Here is a 16571-nt window from a genome sequence, read left to right as displayed (position 1 = left end):
ACAACGCTATCTATATAAACATGGAAATATCTACACCGCCATCTCTATGAACACGGAAATACCTACACCGCCATCTGTATAAACATGGAAATATCTACACCGCCATCTCTATGAACATAGAAATATCTACACCGCCATTTGTATGGATATGGAAATATCTACACCACCATCTGTATGAACATGGAAATATCTACCCCGCCATCTGTATGAATATGGAAATATCTTCACCGCCATCTGTATGAACATGGATATATCTACACCGCCATCTGCATGAACATGGAAATATCTACACCACTATCTGTTGGAACATGGAAATATCTACACAGCTATCTGCATATACATGGAAATATCGACACAGATTTCTCTATAAACATGGGAATATCTTCACCGCTATCTGTATAAACTTGGAAATATCTACACCGGTATCTGTATAAACATGGAAATATCTACAGTGCTATCTGTATAAACATGCAAATATCTGCACCGCTATCTGTTTAAACATGGAAATATCTGCACCTCTATCTGTATAATCATGGAGATATGTACACCTCTATCTGTGTAATCATGGAGATATCTTCACCGCTATCTGTGTAAACATGCAAATAACTACACCGCTATCTCTATAAACATGTAAATATATACAACGCTATCTGTGTAAACACGGAAAGGTCTACACCACTATCTGTGTAAACATGGAAATATCCACTCCGCTTTCTGTATAAACATGGAAATATCTGCCCCACCATCTATATAAACTTGGAAATATCTACTCCGCCATCTGTATAACCATGGAAATATCTACACCGCCATCCCTATAAACATGGAAATATCTACACCGCTATCTGAATAAACAAGAAAATATCCAGACCGCCATCTCTATAAACAAGTAAATATCTACACCACTATGTGTATAAACATGGAAATATCTTCAACGCTATCTTTATGAACATGGAAATATCTACACCGCTATCTCTATTAACTTCGAAATAAATACACCACTATCTCTATAAACGTGGAAATATATAGACCGCCATCTCTATAAACATGGAAATATCTACACTGCCATCTGTATAAACATGGAAATATCTACACCGCCGTCTGTAGGAACATGGAAATATCTACACCGCCATCTGTATTAAGAATGAAATATCTACACCGCTATCTGTATAAACATGGAAATATCTACACCGCTATTTGTATCAACATGGAAATATCTGCACCGCTATCTGCATAAACATGGAAATATCTGCACCGCTCTCTGTATGAACATGGAAATATCTGCACCGCTATCTGTATAAACATAGAAATATCTACACCGCTATCTGTATAAACTTGGAAATAACTACACCGCTATCTGTATAAACATGGAAATATTTACACTGCAATCTGTATAAACATAGAAATATCTGCACCGCTATCTGTGTAATCATGGAAATCTCTTCACCGCTATCTGTATAAACATGCAAAAAACTACACCGCTATCTCTATAAACATGTAAATATATACAACACTATCTGTGTAAATAGGGAAAGGTCTATAACACTATCTGTGTAAACATGGAAATAGGTACACCTCTTCCTGTATAAACATGGAAATATCTGCACCGCCATCTCTATAAACATGGAAACACCTACCCCGCCATCTATATAAACATGGAAATATCTACACCGCCATCTCTATAAACATGGAAATATCTACACTGCTATCTGTATAAACAAGTAAATATCCAGACCGCCATCTCTATATGCATGTAAATATCTACACCGCTATGTGTATAAACATGGAAATATCTTCACCGCTATCTGTATAAACATGGAAGTATCTACACCGCCAACTGTATGAACTTAGAAATATCTACACCGCCATCTCTATAAAGGTGGAATTATCTGCACCGCTATCTGTATGAAAATGGAAATATCTACACCGCTATCTGTATAAACATGGAAATCTCTACACAGCTATGTGCATATACATGGAAATATCTACACAGCTTTCTCTATAAACATGGAAATAACAACACCGCTATCTCCATGATCTTGGAAATATCTACTCCGCCATCTCTGTCAACATGGAAATTTCTACACCGCCATCTGTAGGAACATGGAAATATCTACACCGCTATCTGTATAAACATGGAAATATCTACTCCGCTATCTGTATAAACATGGAAATATCTACACCGCTATCTCTATAAACATGCTAATATCTACACCACTATCTGTATAAACATGGAAATATCTACACCGCTATCTGTATGAACATGGAAATATCTACACCGCTATCGGTATGAACATGTAAACATCTACTCCGCTATCTGTATAAACATGGAAACATCTACACCGCTATCTGTATAAACATGGAAACATCTACGCCGCTACCTGTATAAACGTGGAAACATCTACACCTCTATCTGTATAAACGTGGAAATATCTACACCGCTATCTGTATAAGCATGGAATTATCTACACCGCTATCTCTATAAACATGGAAATATCTACACCACCGTCTGTATAAACATGGATATAACTACACCGCTACCTGTATAAACATCGATATATCTACACCGCTACCTGTATAAACATCGAAATATCTTCACCGCTATCTGTATAAATATGGAAATATCTACACCGCTACCTGTATAAAGATGGAAATATCTACACCGCTACCTGTATAAACATGGAAATATCTACACCGCTATCTCTATAAACATGGAAATATCTACACCGCTATCTCTATTAACATGGAAATATCTACACCGCTATCTATATAAGCATGGAAATATCTACACCGCTATCTGTATAAACATGGAAATATCTACACTGCTATCTGTATAAACATGGAAATATCTACACCACTATCTCCATAAATATGGAAATATCTACACCGCTATCTGTATAAACATGGAAATATCTACACCGCTATCTCTGTAAGCATTTAAACATTTACACCGCTATCTGTGTAAACATGGAATTACCTAACCCACTATCTGTATAAACATGAAAATATCTACAACGCTCTCTCTATAAACATGTAAACATTTACACCGCTATCTGTATAAACATGGAAATATCTACACCGCTATCTGTATAAACATGGAAATATCTACTCTGCTATCTCTATAAAATGGAAATATGTACACCGCTATCTGTAAACATGGAAATAACTACACCGCTACCTGTATAAACATCGAAATATCTACACCGCTGTCTGTATAAACCTGGAAATGTCTACACCGCTATCTCTATAAACATGGAAATATCTCCACCGTTGTCTGTATAAACATGGAAATATCTACACCACTATCTCTATAAACATGGAAATATCTACACTGCTGTCTCTATAAACATTAAAACATTTACACCGCTATCTATAAACATGGAAGTATCTACACCGCTATCTGTATAAACATGGAAATATCTACTCCGATATCTCTATAAAATGGAAATATCTACACCACTATCTGTATAAACATCTAAATATCTACACCACTACCTGTGGAAACTTGGAAACTTCTACAACGCTGTCTGTATAGACATGGAAATATCTACACTGCTGTCTGTATAAACCTGGAAATATCTACACCGCTATCTCTATAAACATGCAAATATCCACACCGCTATCTCTATAAACATGGAAATATCCACACCGCTATCTGTGTAAACATGGAAATATCTACACCGCTATCGGTATAAACATGGAAACATCTACACCGCTATCTGTATAAACATGGAAATATCTACACCGCTGTCTACACCTTCTTTCTACACCTTCTATCTACACCTTCTTTCTAGGACCCACTGACTCTCTTTTAATCTGATCTTCCATTCAGACTTCCCTCCCTGGCATTGTGGAGTTTCATCTGCAAGCTACTCTCTAGACAGTATTTCTGAAAATGATGGCTTCATTCTTTCAAAGTGATGTCAGACTTCTAGAGTGAATTTATTTTGGAGGTGTTTGTCAAGACCGAATTCTGCCAGGGAGCCCCCTAGAGCTCAGACTCATGTCCTCATGCAGGCATTGGAATTGGTTTGTTTTCAATGGCGTTTTACAAAACTCTTTTTTTTTGTTTTTGTTTTTGTTTTTTTGAGACAGAGTCTTGCTCTGTCGCCCAGACTGGAGTGCAGTGGTGCGATCTCGGCTCACTGTAACCTCCAACTCCTGGGTTCAAGCGATTTTCCTGCCTCAGCTGGGACTACAGCACACGCCACCCTGCCTGGCTAATTTTTTGTGTTTTTAGTAGAGACGGGGTTTCACTTTGTTAGCAAGGATGGTCTCGATCTCCTTACCTCGTGATCCGCCCGGCTTGGCCTCCCAAAGTGCTGGGATTACAGGTGTGAGCCACTGCGCCTAGCCTGCAAAGCTCTTTCTTAATAAAAGCTGAGACTGGTCTCAGAGAATACAACAGCAAGAAGAGAAAAATTCATCCCTGGTTCAATGACCACACAGGCAGGGATCAAGGTGGTAAGAGATGGTTGTTGGAGAGAATGTCATAGAGACCCATGTTTAACTCATTCATGTCCTCAAGTTGAACAGTGCTTTGTTGTTGGGGGCCGAATGCCTCAGGTCTCCAGGATGTGCAGTTCAGATGCCCAACACTTTCCAGACGGTAGATTAAAAGTCTCTGCTTAAATATTGAGGCTGGTGGTTCTGTTACTGAGAGCTGTACACTTAAGAGCCTCCAACACATGATTGTGGGTGTCCCACAATAAAACACTTGCTGCAATATTCAACCCCAGACTTGGCTTGAAGAGGAAGATCCCTTCTGATGGTGAGGAGGAGGATGCCGAACCATCCAAGGTCAAGGTGGAGACCCTGCATAAGCTGTGCTAGTCAATACAGGCAGGACTCCTTGCACCTCAGATAATTATCTGATTGGGACTCCATAGACCGTAAGTTTAAAGAAGGTACTGCTCAAACCCAAGTGGATCATTTCTTGGGCAAAACTTAAAGACCCAATGAAGTGAAAACACCTATTATTATGCTCTGGTTATGGGAAAGAGGATATCTCCTGTTAGCATACGGCAATGGTATACCTAGCAATTCAGATGCTAGTTTGTCTGGGAGCAGTCAGGAATCATGAACAGGAAGCAGAAGAGTCACCCCATTCCCTTGAATAAATGGGCTCTGATGACCCTGGAGGATGGAGCTCTAAATGAAAAAAATGGAACAGTCAGACTGGGTGCCAGATGTCAGCAGTGAGACAGATGGTGAGGCCAGGTAAAGTCAAATGCAGCACCCAACAACCTCTCTCATTCCTAATAAAAAGATAGTAAGGGCTCCTTTGAATGTCAGCTTATAAAGATTAGCCTACATCTGGCAGGCTCTCCAGAGGGGAGATTCTGGGACTCTGAGTCTGGAAAAAACATTACTGGAAACTAGGATCAGGGAAGAAGCTGTCCCCTCTCGTCATCCTCAGCCTTCATTCATGCTGCCACTGTAGAGCAGTCATATAGACTCTGAGCATGACATCCTCAGTGTTAGACAGAGCTTGTCTGGGGTCACAGCATGGTGAGAAAAGGAGCCAGAACTGGATAGAGAGGCGCTGGAGAGGACAGAGGGAGAGATGTTGGTTAACACTCAGTAAGGAGGGCTGCCCAATCCATACTTGAGCATGCGAAGCCTGGTATCACCTCATATATAGAAATATGACCCTGGGGACAGAGTTCTGAGACACAGCAGAGCAAAAAACCATGTCGTCTTTACCTCCAAGAAGAAAAGTTTAAGTGAAGTTGGAAGAGACTTTTGCAGGTACTGTGAAGAACACACTAGGGAGAAAGAGAAATAAACATTCTCTGCACTCTCTTGGAGGCTTTATTCTTCCAGATGCTTAGATTGCAAGTAATAATAACCCAGACTACATTAACAGGAAAAAGAACAAAGTATTAGCTCATAGAACTGAAAGCACAGGAATAAGTGCCTGTTTCAGGCAAAATTAGATCCAAGGCCTCCAACAATGTTTTCTGGAAATTGTTGCTCTGATTCTGCTTTCCTCTTGATGTGATTTGGATGTGTGTCACTGCCCAAATCTCATTTTGAATTATAATCTCCAATGTTAGCAGTAGGGCCTGGTGGGAAGTGATTTAAATCATGGGGGCAAATTTCTCATGAATTGTTCGGCACAGTCCCCTTGGTGCTGTCCTCAAAATAGTGAGCAAGTTCTCGAGAGATCTGGCCATTTAAAAGTGAATGAAACCGAGACAGCCAAGTGTAAAGGGGTCCCCAGAGAAACTCCAAATGGCCTGCGCACTGGGAGGGGTGCACACTGGGGTGGAGCCTCGGGAAGTTGGTGCTGTTTGCAGCCGGAAGGAGCCTGGCCCCTCCTCTTCCTGGGCGGAACGTGGGATTCAGTCTGCGAGGTGGGAAGCACACTAGCAGGGTTCTGGCTTTGTAGAAGGTCCCTGTTGGGGTTTTTTTCCCTTTTGCCCAATAATTTCCATTTATTCTCACCCTTCAAAGTGTCTGCAAGCCTGATCTCTCATGGCCATGTGACAAGAACCCAGCTCTTAGCTGAACTAAGGGAAAAGTCCTACAACAAAACCTCCCTCCCCACTCTCTATCTCTCTTCCTCCTGCTCCAACTATGAGAGAAGCCTGCTCTCCTTTCACCTTCCCCCATGATTGTGCAGCCTGAAGAACCATGAGCCAATTAAACCTCTTTTCTTATAAATTATCCAGTCTTAGGTATTTATTTATAGCAATGTGAGAATGAACTAATAGACTTCTCTATTAAGCTTCATTTTCAGGCAGGCTCCCTCACCCCTTCTGGAGAACATCAGCTACTCTAGGCTTACAGTCTACAGTTTAACAATCCCAGGGAAAAAAAACAAGACCCTTTTTCAATATTTCCAGCACAAGTCCAGGCATTGATACCAATTGGTACAGCTTGGTCCTGTGCCCATCACTGGTTGGGCCAATTAGTGTGCCTAGAAGGACATGTGGTCTGATACATTAAGCTCACATCATGACCTTGCCTCTGACACCTGTAGGAGGGATGAGAGCTCCTCTTTATAGGACTGAATTGAGAGTGGGAGGGCTTAGCTCTCCAGAAGAAAACAGGTGCACTGTTCCTCAAAGAAGGAGTGTTGGGAAGGTGAAACAAGTGTTCACTCACCCAGTGGCCTAGGAAGCCACTTCTGCCATAAAATTGCAATACGGGTAAATGCTGGCGCTCTGAACACAGGCAGGGGTGGGCTTGAGTCCTTATGACTTATTAGTATGAGCTCAGTGAATGATTTCACTCCTCTAGGCCTCAGGTTTCTCACTGTAAAGTGAGAATACTGCCTTCTTTGTGGGTATACTGGGAGAGTGAAATGAAACAATATTAAATATTCATTCAAAGCTAAAACTAATAGTACCTTTTCCCAACCTCCCCTAGCAGCTTCAGCTTAGATTAAACTGAAAGTAGATTTTGTCTGCTTTCTTCATAACTATTTCCCTATTCTTTATAGAAAGTAGGCATCCTTGTATACAGTTGCCATAGTGTCAACATTTGTTGAATAAATGAATGAATGATGACAAAATTAATACATTTCTGGAGAATTCCTACCTTTCAAATATCAGCTCCCAAGCCCTAGCAAACAGAATGAATTATCCCCTCCTCTGTGTCTGCTGGTATTTTTAATTAACTCCTCTTCCAGCTCTTATCAGCCAGAATGTGAACCAGGACTGTGTGTGACTCAACTCAAGCTCCTACTGCCTAGCACCCAGCCCAGTTTATGTTGCTGAATAAAAAAGATCAGCTAGTCCAAACACCTCACTTTGCAGATGTTCTAATAGAGCCCCAGAGAGGTTAATTTGCCAGAAGCCCCACAGCTTACCGAGTGATCCATGACTTCTAGTCTATTCTTTTTTCTACTTCATACTCAGAACTCAGTTTTTTTCATGCTGCCATGAGCAATGCACACTGCCAGGAATAAAGCGAAGTTCTTGGTCCTCTAGAAAGGAAGGGGCATCTTCAGTATGAAAAGTCATCATCCTTAAAGAGTGGCATCAAGTATCAAATGCAAGTGTAAGTGTCATTCACTTGCTTCATACCACATATAAACACATTTTTAGTTTCAACATTTTTGTTTTTATTTTTGTTTTTGCAACCTTTGCTTCTTTCCAATAACTCAGGCAAGGCTCAGCCATTCCTACCTATCCTCCCCACACATGCATACCCAATTCCCAACTATGGTTGGAGGAGGCCAACAGGCCTTATTCAGGCTGGAGACTGAATGCTAAGCCCACAGCAGTGGGTTGTTAACCTCCTCACACTATGCCATCCCTTTTTCTGTCTGAAGGAAGCGGTCCCAGCAGGTACTAAGCTAGCATCTCCCCTTCCCTGACTGCTCCTAAACCCAGTTTCCCAAAATCCACGTACCCTGCCCAGTTAAATTCTATTCAAACAGAATCCACCAGAAACACATTCAAGATTATTTATGCTATTTTCCTTCCTGGAGAATATGAAAAGACATTTCTCTTATTCATTTACTAATTCAACAAACATTTTAGCAGATACCTGTACTATGTGCCAGGCACTGAGCGTACGAGAACAAATAAATGAATCATGAAGAATGTATGCAGGGCTAAGGCAACTATGTAATCCCTTAATAGTTTTTGTATCAGAATCCCCAAAGCAGAACTTTCTCATTCACCAACCTCTCCCCGCACTCCTCCCCCCACAAACACCAATATTTAACTCAAAGAGCATGTCGTTAATAGCTTTTTAATTAAGAGGAAAGTTTCTTTCAAGGTAAGCTGAATCTTTTGGCTGCAAAAAGGTGTTCTTCTTATAAAAATAAAAAAACAGCAGGTAGGTCTCTCATATTGATAGAAAGAAGGTTGATGGTGATGTATTCACTGCTTCCTTAATACCAGGAGGAAGGGATGAATCTAAACTCAAAGTACGTGGAATGTTTTGATGTGAGAAGAAAGCAAAACATGTAAGACTCCATCAAAAATCCCCTTTGGAGGAGCTCAGAGGAGCAAGACATTTCTCCAAGACTCAGGTGCACAGCTAATATATCTGAATGAATTAACTCGGCTATGCATATTTTTCTTCCTCTCTTATTCCTAATGAATTCATTCATTTTGAAAATTTAATGACCCTAACTTAGTAGTGTTAAGCCAGGCTTCTAGAATGTTCCCTAGTATTCCAAAGCTCCTTCCTTGCTAATTGTAAAAAAGTTTCCTTTTCAATTTATAAAAAGAGACATCTTGGCTTCTCATTTGTGCAAATATGTCATTTTCGAGTGAGGAAACTGAGACCCAGAGTACACAGCTAAGTAGCTCTAGATCCAAGACCCAAGCCTCTTAACTACAAATTGAGAATTACACTTAAAGAAGTCCATTCGATAACTGTATTCCTTGAAATTTACATAATAGTCTACCAATTATTAAGGGTCTATTATGTACTAGGTACTTTACATATTTTTTTCTTTTAAGCCTCAAGTAAAACCTCCAAGATAGGGGTCACTAATGGATGCTGTTGAAGTGTTTAAATAATACCGTTATATAGCACTTAGGGTGTACTGAATACTTCCTACATATTATCTCCAATTTTCACAAAAACCCTGCAAAGTATCATCAACCTTGTTTTATAGATACAAGACCTGGGTCTCGGAGGGATAAAGCAACTTGCGAAGCTCACGCAGCTAGGACATGAGTAGGGCTGCATCCAGATCTCAAAGCCTGTGTGCTACCCCTGAAATGCTGCCCATGTAGGCAGCCATAGACCTATCTCAGCCCAAATAAATAGCATCAAAGACTCTTTCTCTCAGCGGGCCTATTGTACACCATAGAAACACTCCCCAGCATGAGGTAGCTAACTAGAGTGATGGTGCAACTGATAAGGTAGGTGACACTTCCAGGCAGGGCCGAGCTCTCAGCATAGTAGTGCCATGTAAGGGGACCTTGCATTATGGTTCTATCTGGGCCTTGGCTTGTCAGAGCCTGGAATTTCGCCCTAACATTTCATTTAGGGGTGGCCGGTATCCTTAAATTTTGTTTAATTTTAGCTGTATCACAAAACAACTATCATATAATGATTATAACGATGATGATGCTGATAACTACCATTTATTGAGTCCTATGTCACATGATGTGCTTTATGTACTTTGTCTCTAATTACTATGAAGATTGACTTACCCACCTAAAATGAAGCCCATTTCTCTTTCAGGACACATCCACCTGTTGAATTGTGGTGTTTAAGAGATTTTTTTTCAGAACTGTTGCAGACAGAGGTGAGTTCCTATCTCCTTCTGCAATTACCTGCTGAATATCCTTGAGTGAGAGGTCATTGCCATAAAAATAACTTGCCAAAAGTTAATTTTCCTTATGCATAAGTCGTTGTTGTAGTCTGTTGAAGCTGCTATAACAAAATGCCATGGGCAGAAATTAATTACTCATGGCCCTAGAGGCTGGAAGTGCAAAGTCAAGACACTGGCAGATTTGGAGTCTGGTGAGGGTCTGCTTCCTGGATCATAGATGGCTGTCATTTTCTGTGTTTTCACATGGTAAAAGGGGTGAGGAATCTATCTGGGGTCTCTTTTATAAGGCCACTTGCTCTTTTAAATAAGGGTCCCACGTTGTTGCCAAGTGTACAAAAATAGCAGAAAAGCTAAAATCAAAATGTTGGACTAAGATTAGATGCAGGAAAAGATGTAGACAGGATGTAAAAAAAACAAGTATGTAGAGTCATGAATGGCTCAAAGTCAGACACAACAGCATCACAAATAACAGTCTAAACACTGGTCATCTCTGAGATGTCTTCCACAGATTAATCTCACCCATTGCATACAGATGCTTCCATTTTATCTTAACATTTCGAGGTGATTCATTTTATTTTGAGGACCTACGTGCCATTCATTTTCTTCCACAGCTGCACCAACATACACACACATGCTCAAACATTAGTCTCAACCAAAAATTATATACACAAACAGACTGAAGCTGGGGATGCAGTCAGTCAGCCAGAAGTTGTTTGGTAAATTATCTATTCATTTGGAAGAAAAACAAAGTTAGATCCCTATCTCAAGCTACTGAATGAACAAAATTAAAACTCCAAAATGTAAACATTAAAAAAAACTATAAACATACCAGAGATGATACTTCAAGTTAGAGCAGCCTAAAAAGGTGGACAAATCCTCTCCCCGCCAAAACAAATATAAAAGTATAAAGTTGTTTTGCTCACTTCAGCAGCATGTGAACTAAAATTGGAATGATACAGAGAAGATTAGCATGGCCCCTGCACAAGGATGACACGCAAATTCATGAAGCATTTCATTTTTAAAAAAGTATAAAATTGTTTAAACAAGCGTTTTAGGACTGGAAATCAACCAAAAGCAAATAATAAACTAAAAAGGGTCTATTCATGAAATCTACCCAAATGTCATATAAGAACAGCAAGAGTCTGAACTTACTGATTATTTCCTTCTATCATCTCACATCTATAGACATAGATAGATGAGTAGAAATTATCCTTTCTGCAGCCAGGCGAGGTGGTTCACACCTGTAATCCCTGCACTTTGGGAGGCCGAGGCAGGTGGATCACCTGAGGTCAGGAGTTCGAGACCAGCCTGGCCAACAATGATGAAACCCCACCTCTACTAAAAATACAAAAGTTAGTCAGGCATGATGGCGGGTGCCTGTAATCCCAGCTACTTGGGAGGCTGAGGCAGGAGAATCACTTGAACACAAGAGGCAGAGGTTGCAGTGAGCCAAGATAGTGCCACTGCATTGTGGGCGACAAGAGCAAAACTCTACCTCAAAAAAAAGAAAGAAAGAAAGAAAGAAAAATTATCCTTTCTGAAGAACACAGAAAAAAAAGGCTGGAGAAAAATGATCAGAGCCTCAGAGACCTCTGGGACAACATCAAGCACACAAACATACATATAATAAGAGTCCTGAAGGGGAGGAGAGCAGAAAAAAGGTTAAAAAAATTTTTTTTGAAGAAATAATGCCCTGAAAACCTCCCAACTATGCTGAAAAACATTAATCAGCAGGTTCAAGAAGCGCCACAAACCTAGGTAAGAAAAACACAAAGAGATTTGCACATCATAGTTAAATTGCTAAAAGCCAAAGACAATTTAAAAATCTTGAATGCAGTAAGAGAAAAATAACTCCCATGTACAGAAGAACAACAACATATTTAACAGCTGAGTTTCCATCAGAATCAATAAAGGCCAAAAGGCAGTAGAACAACATATTCAAAAGACTCAAAGAAAACAGTGTCAACCAATATGTCCAGCAAAATCCAGCATATAAACAGAACCAAAGACAAAAACCACATGATTATCTCAATAAATGCAGAAAAGGCCTTTGACAAAATTCAACAGCACTTCATGCTAAAAACGCTCAATAAATTAGGTATTGATGGGACGTATCTCAAAATAATAAGAGCTATCTATGACAAACCCACAGCCAATATCATACTGAATGGGTAAAAACTGGAAGCATTCCCTTTGAAAACTGGCACAAGACAGGGATGCCCTCTCTCACCACTCCTAGTCAACATAGTTCTGGCCAGGGCAATCAGGCAGGAGAAAGAAATAAAAGGTATTCAATTAGGAAAAGAGGAAGTCAAATTGTCCCTGTTTGCAGATGACATGATTGTATATCTAGAAAACCCCATCGTCTCAACCCAAAATCTCCTTAAGCTGATAAGCAACTTCAGCAAAGTCTCAGGATACAAAATCAATGTGCAAAAATCACAAGCATTCTTATACACCAGTAACAGACAAACAGAGAGCCAAATCATGAGTGAACTCCCATTCACAATTGCTTCAAAGAAAATAAAATACCTAGGAATCCAACTTACAAGGGATGTGAAAGGCCTCTTCAAGAAGAACTACAAACCACTGCTCAATGAAATAAAAGAGGATACAAACAAATGGAAGAACATTCCATGCTCATGGATAGGAAGAATCAACATTATGAAAATGGCCATACTGCCCAAGGTAATTTATAGATTCAATGCCATCCCCACCAAGCTACCAATGATTTTCTTCACAGACTTGGAAAAAACTACTTTAAATTTTATATGGAACCAAAAAAGAGACTGCATTGCCAAGTCAATCCTAAGCCAGAAGAACAAAGCTGGATGCATCCCACTACCTGACTTCAAACTACACTACAAGGCTACAGTAACCAAAACAGCATGGTACCGGTACCAAAACAGAGATATAAACCAATGGAACAGAACAGAGCCCTCAGAAATAATACCACACATCTACAACTATCTGATCTTTGACAAACCTGACAAAAACAAGAAATGGGAAAAGGATTCCCTATTCAACAAATAGTGCTGGGAAAACTGGCTAGCCTTATGTAGAAAGCTGAAACTGGATCCCTTCCTTACACCTTATACAAAAATTAATTCAAGATGGATTAAAGACTTAAATGTTAGACCTAAAACCATAAAAACCCTAGTAGAAAACCTAGGCAGTACCATTCAGGACATAGGCATAGGCAAGGACTACATGCCTAAAACACCAAAAGCAATGGCAACAAAAGCCACAATTGACAAATAGGATCTAATTAAACTAAAGAGCTTCTGCACAGCAAAAGAAACTATCATCAGAGTGAACAGGCAACCTACAGAATGGGATAAAATTTTTACAATCTACCCATCTGACAAAGTGCTAATATCCAGAATCTACAAAGAACTCAAACAAATTTACAAGAAAAAAAAACCCCATCAACAAGTCAGCAAAGGATATGAACAGACACTTCTGAAAAGAAGACATTTATGCAGCCAACAGACACATGAAAAAATGCTCATCATCACTGGCCATCAGAGAAATGCAAATCAAAACCACAATGAGACACCATCTCACACCAGTTAGAATGGCGATCATTAAAAAGTCAGGAAACAACAGGTGCTGGAGAGGATGTGGAGAAATAGGAACACTTCTACACTGTTGGTGGGAATGTAAACTAGTTCAACCATTGTGGAAGTTGGTGTGGCGATTCCTCAGGGATCTAAAACTAGAAAAACCATTTGACCCAGCCATCCCATTACTGGGTATATACCCAAAGGACTATAAATCATGCTGCTATAAAGACACATGCACACATATGTTTATTGTGGCACTATTCATAATAGCAAAGACTTAGAACCAACCCAGATGTCCAACAATGATAGACTGGATGAAGAAAATGTGGCACATGTACACCATGGAATACTATGCAGCCATAAAAAATGATGAGTTCATGTCCTTTGTAGGGATATGGATGAAGCTGGAAACCATCATTCTCAGCAAACTATTGCAAGGACAAAAAACCAAACACCGCATGTTCTCACTCATAGGTGGGAATTGAACAATGAGAACACATGGACACAGGAAGGGGAACATCACACAGTGGGGCCTGTTGTAGGGTGGGAGGGGAGGGATAGCATTGGGAGGTATACCTAATGTTAAATGACGAGTTAATGGGTGCAGCACACCAACATGGCACATGTATACATATGTAACAAACCTGCATGTTGTGCACATGTACCCTATAACTTAAAGTATAATAAAAAATATATATATATATATAAAGAAGCTAAAATAAATTCATTCAAAGATATACAAAAACAGGCCGGGCACAGCAGCTCACGCCTGTTATCCCAGCATTTTGGGAGGCCGAGGCGGATGGGTCACTTCAGCTCAGGAGTTTGAGATCAGCCTGGCCAACATGGTGAAACCCCATCTCTACAAAAAATACAAAAATTAGCTGGGCGTGGTGGCAGTCACCTATAGTCCCAGCTACTCTGCAGACTGAGGCACAAGAATCACTTCAACTCCGGAGGTGGAGGTTGCAGTGAGCCAAGATCGTGCCACTGCACTCCAGCCTGGGTGACAGAGCGAGATTCTGCTCAAAAGAAAGATGAACAAAAACAGAATCTGTAGCTAGCAGAACTGTCCCATGAGAAATACTAAAGGAAGACTTTCAGGTTGAAAGAAAATGGTACCAGAAAATGAATCCGCAGAAAGAAATGAAGAGCAATGGAAATGATAAATATGTGGGTTAGCATAAAGGGCTGTATGAACAGGTTTTTTTCTCTTTTTTTTATATGAGTTTGTTTTAAATGTTCTGTTTAAATATATATTTATAGATTATGTAAGTTCATATGATATATATATATACATTTATTAATATAAAATAGTTTAAAATGTTTGTTTAAATATTATATGACTGCACAAGGCAATCACTCTATCACTGTTCTGTCGGATTTATGGCATATATAAGTATAATAAATATAGCATTAATGGCTCAAAGAATGGGGAAATGGAGCTATATTAGAACAAAGTTGTTATATTTTTCAAAATTCCCAGCATTAAGCTAAAGTAGATTGTGACAAGATATATATTATAATCCCTAGAGTAACCACAAAGAAAATTAAATATCAAAATAGTTAATAAAATAACCTAGGACTTAAAATGTCTCACACTTAAAAAAAAAGGATGTGTTTAACACAAGAGAAGGCAGCAAAATAGGATGGGGGGAAGAAAGACATGGGACATACAAAAACAAATAGTAAAATGGCAGATGTAAATCCAAAGATATCAACAATTAAATTAAATGTAATGGATTAAACACTCCAATCAAAAGGCAGTCATTATCAACATGTACGAAAAAGCACGGTCCAATACAGTCGTGTGCTACACCATGACATTTCAGTCAATGACAGGCCGCATACAGGAGGGTGGTCCCATAGGATTATAAAGAAGCTGAAAAATTTCTGTTGCCTCGTGATGTCATATCTGTGGTAACGCTGCAGCACAAAGCATTACTCATGAGTCTCTGGTGAAGCTGGTGTAAACAAATCTACTACCAGTCATATAAAAGTATAGCCCACATAATTATAGTTGCAGTCTCTAATGCTTGATAAAGATAATAAATGACTACGCTACTGGTTTATGTATACACCGTACTATACCTTTTTTTGTTCCTATTTTAGAGTGTACACCTACTTATTTTTTTTAACTGTAGAGCAGCCTCAGGCAGGTCCTTCAGGAGATATTCCCAAAGAAATTATTGCTGTCATAGGAAGTGACAGCTCCGTCCATGTTACTGACCCTGAAGACCTTCCAGTGGGACAAGATGTGGAGGTGGGAAACAGTGATATTGATGATCCCGACCCTCCCTGTAGAGCCCTAGACTAATGTGTGTGTTTGTCTCTTCGTTTTTAACAAAGAAGTTTGAAAAGTAGGAAAAAAAATTACAAATTTTAAAAATAAAAATTGAATAAGGCTATAAAGAAAGAAAATACTTTTGTACAGCTGTACAATATATGCTTTAAGCTAAGTGTTATTGCAAAAAAGTCAAAAAGTTAAAATATTAAAAAGGATAAAAGCCAAGCTTGGTGGCTCATGCCTGTAATCCCTGCACTTTGGGAGGCCGAGGTGGGCAGATCACAAGGTCAGGAGATTGAGATTATCCCGGCCAACATGGTGAAACCCCATCTCTACTAAAAATACAAAAATTAGCTGGGAGTGGCGCCACGTGCCTGTAATTCCAGCTACTCAGGAGACTGAGGCAGGAGAATCGCTTGAACCCAGGAGGCAGTGGCTGCAGTGAGCCAAGATCACACCACTGCACTCC

The 16571-nt window shown here is 39.7% G+C and overlaps 1 non-coding gene across 1 annotated transcript; it reads left to right on the top strand.

Annotated features, from left to right (window-relative positions):
- Positions 1–11164: 11164 nt before the first annotated feature.
- Positions 11165–11271, top strand: LOC134759272 (U6 spliceosomal RNA). Its single transcript, XR_010135350.1, has one exon. It is a non-coding gene; the product is annotated as a U6 spliceosomal RNA (small nuclear RNA).
- The last annotated feature ends 5300 nt before the right edge of the window (positions 11272–16571 follow it).

The sequence above is a fragment of the Gorilla gorilla genome, chromosome 8, assembly GCF_029281585.2.
Source record: "Gorilla gorilla gorilla isolate KB3781 chromosome 8, NHGRI_mGorGor1-v2.1_pri, whole genome shotgun sequence".
In the NCBI taxonomy this organism is placed as follows: domain Eukaryota; kingdom Metazoa; phylum Chordata; class Mammalia; order Primates; family Hominidae; genus Gorilla; species Gorilla gorilla.
This window is presented reverse-complemented; position numbering and strand designations above follow the sequence as displayed.